Source organism: Bos grunniens, chromosome 20, assembly GCF_055505025.1.
Source record: "Bos grunniens cultivar Pamir isolate PY7600 chromosome 20, Bosgru_T2T1.0, whole genome shotgun sequence".
Taxonomy (NCBI): Eukaryota; Metazoa; Chordata; class Mammalia; order Artiodactyla; family Bovidae; genus Bos; species Bos grunniens.
This window is the reverse complement of record NC_141184.1, coordinates 72,327,050-72,339,160: the sequence shown is the minus strand read 5'-3', so window position 1 is coordinate 72,339,160 and position 12,111 is coordinate 72,327,050. Positions and strand designations below refer to the sequence as shown.

The following is a 12,111-nucleotide window of genomic DNA, read 5'->3' as shown; positions in this document are numbered from 1 at the left end:
GTTCTTACTGCATCTTTACCTTCTTTCACAGGGAAGAGCAGTGTTGGCCTCAAGCATTTTTTAACCTCTAAATCTCTAGAATTAGAGACATTTAAAGCTGCAGCTGCCCACAAAAAGAGCAGTAGTGCAAATGAAAAGCAAAACTTTGAAATATGTATGAGAGGAATTGTTCAGTATAGATTTGGGAGAAGAAGGGTTGCAGCGTCTTAAGGAAAGAAGTGAAGGTTTTTAATAGTGGCATTTCCAGAAGGTTAGGAATGAATGTTTGAAGAGTACCAGCTCCTCTTTGAGTAGAAATTAGTTTTAACTGACTGTTGCATCAGAAATGATGAATCTGTCTTTGAGTTACAATTTGTTACGCTGAGAACTAGCAACAGTTTTGGGGGATCCAAGGAATTCGCTGTGAATGAAGTTTAAGAAAAAACAACTAGGCTGCTGCTGCTCCTGCTAAGTCACTTCAGTCATGTCTGACTCTGTGCAACCCCATGGACTGCAGCCTACTAGGTTCCTCCATCCACGGGATCTTCCAGGCAAGGGTACTGGAGTGGGGTGCCATTGCCTTCTCCAAACAACTAGGCTAGTAGGCCTAAAAAAAAAAAATCCTGGTCCTCAAAGTTTATCTCATTAAACTAATTTTATAGTTAAAACATGCAACCATGCTAAAGGGGGAAAAAAAAAATCAGGAGCTTGATATTAGAGCATTTCCTGAACACATTTTAATGGAACAGGGAAACGAGGCTGGAATTTCAACCTGTTTTTTTTTTTTTTTTTAAAGTCCAGACTCTGGCCATCTTTTAGGACTTCCCTGGTGGCTCAGATGGTTAAGTGTCTGCCTACAATGCGGGAGACCTGGGTTCAACCCCTGGGTTGGGAAGATCCCCTGGAGAAAGAAATGGCAACCCACTCCAGTACTATTGCCTGGAAAATCCCATGGACTGAGAGGCCTGGTAGGCTACAGTCCATGGGGTCGCAAAGAGTCGGAAACGACTGAGAGACTCCACTTCACTTCACTTCTGGCCATCTTTTAACTTTCCAGTTTTAGTTTTAAAAGATCTTCTGCTTCTGCTGTCTCTAGAATTAAAAGTATATATAAGTTGTAAGATGGACTGGATTTTGATGCCTACTATTCATTTTAGTTTTGAACTTTATTTGTTTTTCCTGTATTTTTTTAAGCCCCATCACTCAGCACAGTGGAAGATTAGAATATCTTTTGTAATCAGTGGATGAGTAGACGGACTTTAAAAATGAGATAATGTAGCAAAGTGATACCTAGAGATTTGTAAGAATCTAGGCCCTATGAATTAAATATGCTGCTGCTAAATCGCTTCAGTCATTTCCAACTATGTGCGACCCCATAGACGGCAGCCTACCAGGCTCCTCCGCCCATGGGATTTTCCAGGCAAGAATACTGGAGTGGGTTGCCATTGCCTTCTCCGATGAATTAAATATGGAGCAGAGATCAGCCCTGGGATTTCTTTGGAAGGAATGATGCTAAAGCTGAAATTCCAGTACTTCGGCCACCTCACGTGAAGAATTAAATCATTGGAAAAGACTCTGATGCTGTGAGGGGTTGGGGGCAGGAGGAGAAGGGGACGACAGAGGATGAGATGGCTGGATGGCATCACTGACTTGATGGACGTGAGTCTGGGTGAACTCCGGGAGTTGGTGATGGACAGGGAGGCCTGGCGTGCTGCGATTCATGGGGTTGCAAAGAGTCGGATGCGACTGAGCGACTGAACTGAACTGATGCTTTAGCAACCAGAAAACAGTATCCTGAGAATGAATTTATTTTTTAAACAAGATATGGAAAACAAAAGGCCAAAACCCACATGAGTTTTGGGAAAAGGAATCTAGCACTTTGAGCAGTGATATGCTCTCAGTGTGTACTTTGCTGTCTTACAAGATGATGATTTCCTTGAGAGAAGAAGCTTCAGAGGTAGTGAGTGCTAATCCTTATAATGCAGTCTTGGAAAACTCTGAAAGAAGACAAAAGAATATCCTCCGGTTCCCATTGTAGCCAGTGTGTTTGAGGCAACCTTTAATTTGTGAATTGGAAACGCAAAATGCTATGTATATGTATAGTGTGTCCAGATAAGTAAATCTAAGCTGAGAAAGATGAAAGGAATCACTTTCTGTACAGAAAGTGTGAATTGGAATAGAATTGCTAGTATCTTTTGTTGCAAGGCCTTGCTGACAAGCCCCCAGGGCCCACTTTTGTCATTGTCTCTTCTGGGATTCTGCTGGCTTTCTTTCCTCTTCACAGCTGCCATCTCTTGCTTTTCCCACCTGAGTTCCTTGGGTCTGGCTTTGTAGCCAGCCTCTGAAGACAGTCTTCCAAGATTGCATGCCCTTTATTGCTGCTCTTCAGGACAAATACTCATTTTCGGGGCTTTTACTTTTTAACATCAAAAGGGAACTGGTAAATTGGGGAATATCAGATTCCTGATGTTACACATTGATAAAAATTAAACAGAACTGGACATGGAACAACAGACTGGTTCCAAATAGGAAAAGGAGTACGTCAAAGCTGTATATTGTCACCCTGCTTATTTAATTTATATGCAGAGTACATCATGAGAAACGCTGGGCTGGAGGAAGCACAAGCTGAAATTAAGATTGCCAGGAGAAATATCAATAACCTCAGATATGCAGATGACACCACCTTTATGGCAGAAAGTGAAGAAGAATTAAAGAGCCTCTTGATGAACATGCAAGAGGAGAGTGAAAAAGTTGGCTTAAAGCTCAACATGCAGAAAACGAAGATCATGGCATCTGGTCCCATCACTTCATGGGAAATAGATGGGGAAACAGTATCAGACTTTATTTTAGGGGGCTCCAGAATCACTGCAGATGGTGATTTTAGCCATGAAATGAAAAGACGCTTACTCCTTGGAAGAAAATTTATGACCAACCTAGATACTATATTAAAAACCAGAGATGTTACTTTGCCAACGAAGGTCCGTCTATTCAAGGCTATGGTTTTTCCTGTGGTCATGTATGGATGTGAGAGTTGGGCTGTGAAGAAAGCTGAGCACTGAAGAATTGATGCTTTTGAACTGTGGTGTTGGAGAAGAGTCTTCAGAGTCCATTGGACTGCAAGGAGATCCAACCAGTCCATCCTAAAGGAGGTCAGTCCTGGGTGTTCATTGGAAAGACTGATGTTGAAGCTGAAACTCCAATACTTTGGCTACCTCATGCGAAGAATTGACTCTGGAAAAGACCCTGATTCTGGGAGGGATTGGGGTCAGGAGGAGAAGGGGATGACAGAGGATGAGGTGGCTGGATGGCATCACCAACTCAATGGATATGAGTTTGGGTAAACTCTTGGAGTTGGTGATGGACAGGGAGTCCTGGCTTGCTGTGATTTACGGGGTCGCAAAGAGTCGGACATGACTGAGCGACTGAACTGAACTTTTTATCATCAAAAGAGAACTGGTAAATTGGGGAATATCAGATTTCTGATGTTACACATTGATAAAAATTAAAATGTAGGGTTAAATGTATCTAGTCCTTTTTGTTTTCTGATGAAATAGTCATCAGGTCACTTAATTGGAAATTAGTTTTCCACATATATTGCTCTGTAAAGAAGTGAATGTCTTCGCTCAGGGTTAGGGCATGAAAAACTGTTGCCAGACCCCTCACTTTTTACTGGTCCTTGATGCCTGAGACTGTTCCCTCCAGTTAATCCACCAATTCGCTTTATTCAACTGAGATTCTGCAGATTGCTGTGGTAAAAGATATAATATCAAAAAGAATGGAAAAAATCTTTTAACCTTTATGTGATCAGTTGCTGTATTTGGTCAGTATTTCCTGGTTTCCTCAATCTTCTGTGTCCTCTCTGAAACTTACAGCTTCTTCGAGGATGGTTCTCTTAGGAAAAAGGACTGTTGCTATGCATACTCACATGATCCTGATTAGAAGCATTCATTTCATTATGTTATTGAAAAGCAACTTAGAATATATATCAAAAGTTTTTTTTTTTTAATGTGCATAATATTTGGTTCAGCTGAGAGGTGATCTGATTTTTTTCAGTATTCAAAACCAATTTTTGACCCATTCTAAATTTATCATCATTTTTTTTTTTTTGCTTTTCTTGCTACCTGTAGTAGGGTATTTTTGTGTCCCTTGGCTTGTTATTTAATCAACAGCCAGTAAATCATTGATTCAAGTAGTAGTATTGTCAGCACACATTCATAGATTTAGCACTTAATGTTCCCATACATAAATAACATGCGACAGACTTTAAAATAACATTGCAGCATTTATAATACTTTACTACTTTTTTGTTTTGTTTTTGTTTTTTGACCACGCTTTGCAGCTTGTGGGACCTTAATTCCCTGACCAGTGATGAAATGCGAGCTCCCTGACATAGAAGTGTGGAGTCCTAATCACTGGATTGCCAGGGAAGTCCCTATAATATTGTATTTTTAAACAGTTCAGGTAATTTTATTCTGTTCCGTGTATGTATATTTTTGACAGAAGTGGGAGACTATATGCTGTTTTGTAAACCATTTAAAATTTTATTTTTCAGTTTTTGTATTGTTACTGTCTTTTGAAGTCAGTATATACAGATCCTGCTCATCATTTTTAGTTAGTGTGTTATATGTGGTTGTACCTTAGTTTAACCAATTCCTTATTGGCAGACTTTCAGATTGTCTCTGGGTTTTTGTACTAACATTTCAGTTATACATCATGTGTACTTGTGTTTACTTTCTTAGCATAAATTGTACAATAGGTCTGCTGAATCAAATTATATACATTTTAAGGGCTTTTGATGTCCATAGCTTTTTTTTTTTTTGAAATACCAACTAGTTTGCTTTTCCTCCAGTAGTATTTGAAAATGGAGAATTTCCTGGCGGTCTAGTGGTTAGACACTCCACTACTCTGGCCCGGGTTCAGTCCTTGTTTGGGGAACTAAGATTCTGCAAGCCGTGTGGGACAGCCAAAAAAAAAAACACCAAAAGAAAGTACTTCCAAGTGTTGGAATGTTGAATATATTCCTTTTTCTGCACCCTCTCCTATACTGTGTTCTGTTATTCTTACTTTGCTCATCTGATTGGCAAAAATGTTAAATATCATGTTTGTATGTTTTTATTAGTAAAGTTGAGTATCTTTTCATATGTTTTTTGGCCGTTTGTAAATTTATGTCCTTTTCCGATTTTTCTATTAAGGTAGTATTCTTTATCTGCTTTTTAAAAAATTCATTGTATATATTACTTTTGCTAAGCACATAATTATGTGCAAATATCCTGTACTGTTTTAAGTTATTCTATTTTAGGATAGCATTTCTCAAAATATGACTTATAGATCACTTGTAACAGTACAGAGATAATTGTTAGAATGCATGTATATCATTCATTTTCCAGAGGTTCGGATTTCTTAGACCCGTGGGGTTTCTATGAATCTACTGCACATTAAAATTAGGGAACCTCTAATTTGGAAGAAATATGAATTCCTTAATATTTTTAGTGTTCCTATTTTTCTTCTTGTCTCATGGCATTCTACTGTTTTTTCTTATTTATCTTAATAATCATAAACTACAGTCTTAATGTATTAAGGTTTTATCCTATCCCAGCCTAACAGTAATTTTACAAAAATGTTTGGATATATGGAAATTTGAATGTTAAAGTACATAAAGGAAAGCACTTTTGTAAGTCTGTGAGAAGTATTGTTTGTAAATGAGGCAAAAGGAATAACTGAGGGAAAACCAAGTAAAATAGAGTAGACAGAAGTATAAGGGGGTTTCTCACCTAGTTTAAAAAACTCAATATTACTTTGTTTCTTCCTCAAGTTTTGTGTGGTCATCTTCTTTGAACCGTCAATTTAGAACCCATACAGCTTGAATAATAGTCTAAATGAAAAATTTGAAATTCTCATTGTTATACACATATTCAGTAGGAAGCAATGTTCCCTTTAATTTTTTTCTAAGTTGCAAGCAGATGAACATGCTGCATAAGGAGCAAACTACAAACATGGAACTTCTATGGATGTTTGATACTGTAGCCAAATAAAGCGTTCAGGGCTTATTTGACACATTTAATGATATGCATAATTGTTACCGTGCTGCATGATAATTAAGCTTAAATATACATGACTGTGTTTAATATCTCTTTTCCATAGCCAGACATCACATTTCTGGGCCCAGCTTGAAGGAGGAAAAAATATGGCAGGCCAAGAAGCTTTAACAAATATTTCTGGTTTAGAGATTTCCGTATTAGAGAGATGAAACTTTGTTTGGGGCAGAGGTTGCTTGTAACTTTGGTGTCTCTAATTCCTAAGGTTGTAGACTTTACTTTTCTCTTCTTCTACTCAAGACGATATGCTTGGGGGAGAAATTGGGAAGATTCAGCCATGGCTTGACTTTCTCCAAATAGTTTTTTCTGCCCAGTAATGAAAGCCTGGGATGCAGAGGGCCCTGTCATTGGTAGTGCGCAAAGGACAGTTTCTTTCTCTGCTTTAGCCAAGACGGTTCAAGTTCTCTGTCACAGGCCCTAATATCTATTTGAGTTGTCCTGTTAACCTGGGTCTCTGAGAATTTCTGAACCTGACTTTCTCATGTTTTCCCAGCTGAGGTTGTGTACTTCAAACAGAAATATTTGACATCTGTGAAGCAAAAATAAAGTAAAAGCAGACTTAACATCATTACAAAACCAAATGGAAGTATGATAGTTTTAGAATACGCTTTTTTCCTACCAATCCTGCCTTCCACTCTTACCTACCCTTCCAGCCCCAAAAGAGATGCATATTTTTGTCCCTAGAAAAAAAAGTGAATGTGAAAGTTGCATCCAACTCTCTGCGACCCCACGGACCGTAGCCTGCCAGGCTCCTCTGTCCATGGCATTCTCCAGGCAAGAATACTGGAGTGGGTTGCCATTTCCTCCTCCAGGGAATCTTCCCAACCCAGGGATCGAACCCAGGTCTCTAGCATTGCAGGCGGATTCTTTACCGTCTGAGCCCCCAGGGAAGCCCCCAGGAAAGGCAGTGTCAAATCCAACTCTGAAACTTGGTAGAAACTCTTCACTGGAAATCATTCATATTCCATGCTGTAACTTTCTAGAGTTGACTCTTCTCTGCAGCCTGACTCTGTATAATGAAGCATTTGTTGGTCAAACGTTTTCTGTACTGAATTTTTGCACTATCTAAAAGGATGAAGCATTGTTGGGAAAATGTCCTGATACTACTTTTAGAATCTTCTGTTTGCCAGTTCAGTATTGGTTGATAGAAGTAAGTCTTTGTATCTGCTGTCATTCAGTAATAAAACTACCTAAAGTTTGATGTTGCTTTACCTTTTATAGAGTGCATTATTTTATAATTCACTCATACATCTTTGATAGGGAGGTGCAATTTTTAGAAAGGAAAATTCTGAGCTCAGAGAAGGTAAGTGATTCACATAGTTGGAAAGAGGCTTCAATCCATATCTTTTGATTTCTTTATAGTTTACACCTTTCACAGATACCATCTGCTGAATCATGTAATGATTAAAACATATATAATAACATTTAAATAACTTGTTATTAAGTGTGGCAGATATTTAAATAAAATTTAGGACAACAGCATGCAAGTTTTTCAAAATGGATCAATTATGTCTTGTGACAAATGAAAAACTACCACTGTAGATGGGAAATTAAACTATATGTTATATAAACAACTGAGGGAAGAAATAGTGCTTTCCTTTAAATGCTGTTTATGGATTCTCTTGTATATCTATAGCAAGAATGAGAAGGTAGAGAAACTGTCGTATTTTTTCTGAAATATCCATGTATTTTCTCTGTAAGGCAGTCAAAGTTTGTGATTTTTGTTGTTGTTAGCCACACACCTGGCACTTGGAATTTTAGTTCTCCACCAGGGAGTGCACTGGAGCTCATCAGTGGATGTGTGCAGTTTTAATCACTGGACCACCAGAAAGTCCCAAAGGCAGTATGTTAAAATTTCTCTTTCTAGTACCTGATTGTTAGTTTGTAGAAGCACAACTGATTTTTGTATACTGATTTTGTATCCTGCAACTTTACTGAGCTAATCAAAGTTTTAATATCAAGCTTGCAATATTTTAAGAGGAAATTGCTAATTTCACCCAATTTTTTTTCAATTATTTTTCAGATACTTCAGTCAAAGGAAGAAATAGCTCTTCTCCTAAGATGGAACCTGTTGTTTGGGAATGTGGTTGATCAACTTGACACGTTGGCCACATGGTACCTGATGTAAGAAAATGAAAAGAAGAGGCAAGATGATGTCATTTTCCCATATTGTGAAACCAAAAACAAATGCCTTTTGTGAGACCAAGCTAACAAACCTCTGACGGTGCAGAGTAATTCTGTTTGAAGAACTTAACAGTAAGATAGAAGAAGTACTTTCAAGCTGAGACCTGTAGGTGTACAAAGATCTAAAATACATATTGAGTAGGCCTGATCATCTGAATCCCATTCAATCGAGAAAGCGTGGCTATGAGTTGGATCATCTTTTAACTGTGGCCCTTGACTATGTTTGTGGGCCAAACCAGTGGGCACAGTTTATTTTCTTTGAGCCTATTACCTTGAGGGTGTGCCAGGATTTGCCTTATAACACTGCCTTCATGCCCAATCTTCTGAATCACTATGACCAACAGATGGTAGTTTTAGCAATGGAGGTAAGACTTCATCTATTATTTGGCATATCGTAGAAAATTATTCTTGTATTGCCCTTTTAATCAGTCTAATGAATGTGTTTGATAAACACCAGGAACAACTAACATGTTATTTTTAACTGCATCTTGTACATTAAAAAGTTATGTATTTAGGCTCAGACTCTGATAAATTGAAGATTTCATGTTTGGGGGATGTTACTTATCTTAGTTTTCAGATATTATTCTTTTATGAAGAACTTTGAAACATTGGAACTGGGGAAGTAATAGCTTTTCAGAAGTTTAAATTGTCCAAGTTATGGTTACATCTTTTCTGTTATTTGATAATAAGACTTTAAAGAGCAGACTATAATAATAATATTCATAATTCACTTAGTAAATATTGAAGGTAACATGATTTTGAAAATGGGTGCTTTGGTTCAACCTTGAGGCTGGTGGGTTTACAGTATTTTACATTGTCTTAAATACTTAAGATGGTATCCTGGTCTTACTATCTTTACATCAATTTAAGAACAGTAACTCCCAAGCAGTGATAGAGGTTTTGTTGTGTGAATTATCTGTTCTTGACCTCTCAATACGTCGTGAAAATCTGTTGCCTTAACTTGAATTTTTCTAATGATAATTCTTTAGGCACTTTTTATTTATTTATTTATTTTTATTATTATTATTTTTTACTTTACAATATTGTATTGGTTTTGCCATACATCAACATGCATCCATCACGGGTATACACGTGTTCCCCATCCTGAATCCCCCTCCCACCTCCCTCCCCATACCATCCCTCTGGGTCATCCCAGTGCACCAGCCCCAAGCTTCCTATATCCCGCATCGAACCCGGACTGGCGATTCGTTTCTTATATGATATTATACATGTTTTAATGCCATTTTCCCAAATCATCCCCCCTCCCTCTCCCACAGAGTCCAAAAAACTGTTCTATACATCTGTGTCTCTTTTGCTGTCTCGCATACAGGGTTGTTGTTACCATCTTTAGGCACTTTTTAATTATTTTACTTTAGAAGCTATGACAAATTAATGGATACAGTTAATAATAGGTTTAAATAATTTTGTATGTGTTTCGACAGTGGTTTTAGAATTGTGGACAAAGATATGTTTACCAGATAGGAATTAGGGGGCAGTAAACTGTGACAACAAGAGGTAAAAGCTTTGGAATTGTATAAACTGCAGCAGCAGCAGCTACCACTTTCTACCTGTATTACTTTGGTCAAGTTACTTGGATTTTCTTACCATTGTCACTTTGCTTGTAAAATAGAGTTAACACTTTGGAAGATACAAAATGAAGTGTTGATACAAAATGAAGCATTTATAAAGTATTTGGCACAGTACTTTTGGAGTAAGTTCTGTTAAAGTGATAGCTTTTACCGTTTTCTCATATTCTAAGATTAATGTAGCTACATAGTACATAGAATTTAAAGTTGTTGTTGTTGTTGTTTTAATTTTAGTCTTTAAGTCTTTGTTACAGTGCTTTCAGCAAATCGAATACTACTTGCTTTAGAATCTTCATTTTATTGTAAAATTCAAAGATTTAATACTTCCAAGTAAACTAGCCTAAATCTGGGAAATTTTGTAGAAAGATGATTATTCATAGATTTTGAAACGTAGAGGGCAAGTTGTATAGTCCAAATACTTGAAAATATTGTAGAGGTTGAATAAAATATTTCTGCTCTTCCACTGACTACACACAGTCTAACTGGTAAGGAGAGATTTGGTATAGACTGTTAGAGTGGGTATATGAAAATGGGTATTGGTTTAATATAGGAATTTGGTTCCTTGCATGGTAGTCCCTGTTGGGTGTTAAAACTACCCAGTTCTCTCACCAAAAAAATGAAGGAGGACTATCTTTGGTTCTGGTATCATTTTAAGTCAGTATAATTCCTTTGGAAAGCAAATAGAGTTGTCAGAAATAAGTCATAAAGATTTATATACTGATTTGGGTTTAACTTTTGCCTCTTTCACGTAGTAGCTTTCAGACTTTGAAATTAAGTCACCTAACATCTCTGTGATCTGGAGAAGGAAACCCACTCCAGTCCTCTTGCCTGGAAAAGCCCATGGACAGAGGAGCCTGGTAGGCTACAGTCCATGGGGTCGCAAAGAGTCAGACACGACTGAGTCACTTCACTTCAACATCTTTGTGAAAATCATTTGTGAAAAGGCACTAATAACAAAAATACTTTGAATGGCTATTAGGATTAAATGAGAGATTTAAGTAGCTAGCACAATGCATGATGCAGAATAGATGGTCCAGAAGTGTTACTTCTATTCCAAATTTCATTTCTAAGTGACCCTAGAGAGAAAGTACTAGAAAGACGATGTATTTGTTTCATATGAATTTGCATCTCTCATTGTGGGCTCCTGGGGCTTTCATAATGGTGGCATGGTGAGCTGTCTCTGTCCTCTCTTCAAACATGCCCATATAGGCTAGACATTTTGCTGGCAGTGAGACTGCATCTTTTTGAATTTCACTCCTTCTAGGGAGAGCACCTAGATGTGTAAGAGAAAGCTCTGGTGATATGAAGTGATGTCGGGGATAGTTGGCTTGGTTGTCATATCAGGCCAGTGATGCCACTGACAGAGTCTCCTGACAGTCGGAGAGTGTAAAGTTTCTGTAATAGCAAAGGATATGGAAATTCAGCACTCAACACAGCACACTTGCAAATAGAAGTAAGGATTCTTAGATCCTTACAAGGACTTGTCTGCTGATGACACCCTCCTGTCTCTGATCCAGGAACTTTGGATCAGCTTGCCAGCTTTTAGTGGGAGCAAATAATTGGAGCAGGTAACCCCAGCACATTCTTGAGTGTTCTTTGTGGGACTGGGTGAGTTGAAAGACATTTCCTAGGTAAAGCATCTTTCAGCAGACCCAGGCTTCAAGCCTGCCTTGGGTTCATTCCTGTACTGATGTTTGGTGAAATCAAAATGAGTGCTTCGAATGAAATAATATATGGTATTGAGCTAAGGATGCCAGGAGAGAAATTGCAGAATTTGGGTTATTTCAAATTGGCTTCTTATTGTTCACAATCAACAAGTTGGGTGTTCTTTCATTGGGTAGAGAGAATTCCTCCTCAATACTTCGATTGAAATTGGAACATGTTCAAATAAATGGGGTGAATGTCCATTTATTAAATTGGAGAAAAGATCCTTGTTAGTATGTTAGTATGTTTATTTCTCTTTACAAAACGTGCATTTATACACAAACACACACGTTAAATTTTTCTTAAGTTCTTAACTTGATGTCTGTCTTTTCCCTGAGTATTGTGGCTTTTGATAGAAACAAGATTGCTCATTCCTGAGTTTGGCACACTGTTTTGAACTGTCTCAGTGGCCAAGTACACGGTACAGTACAGTTGTCTCCAATGTACAATTCACATTGTACAGGAGACAGGAATCAAGACCATCCCCAAGAAAAAGAAATGCAAAAAAGCAAAATGGCTGTCTGAGGAGGCCTTACACATAGCTGTGAAAAGACGGGAAGGAA

The 12,111-nt window shown here is 37.9% G+C and overlaps 1 long non-coding RNA gene across 1 annotated transcript in view; it reads left to right on the top strand.

The window, feature by feature from the left end:
• LOC147350702 (uncharacterized) overlaps positions 1–8,207 on the top strand; it is a 58,430-nt gene extending 50,223 nt beyond the window's left edge. The window contains exon 2 of the long non-coding RNA XR_015149072.1: positions 8,098–8,207. This is a non-coding gene — a long non-coding RNA (uncharacterized LOC147350702). The remainder of the gene's footprint in view (positions 1–8,097) is intronic.
• Positions 8,208–12,111: the final 3,904 nt, after the last annotated feature.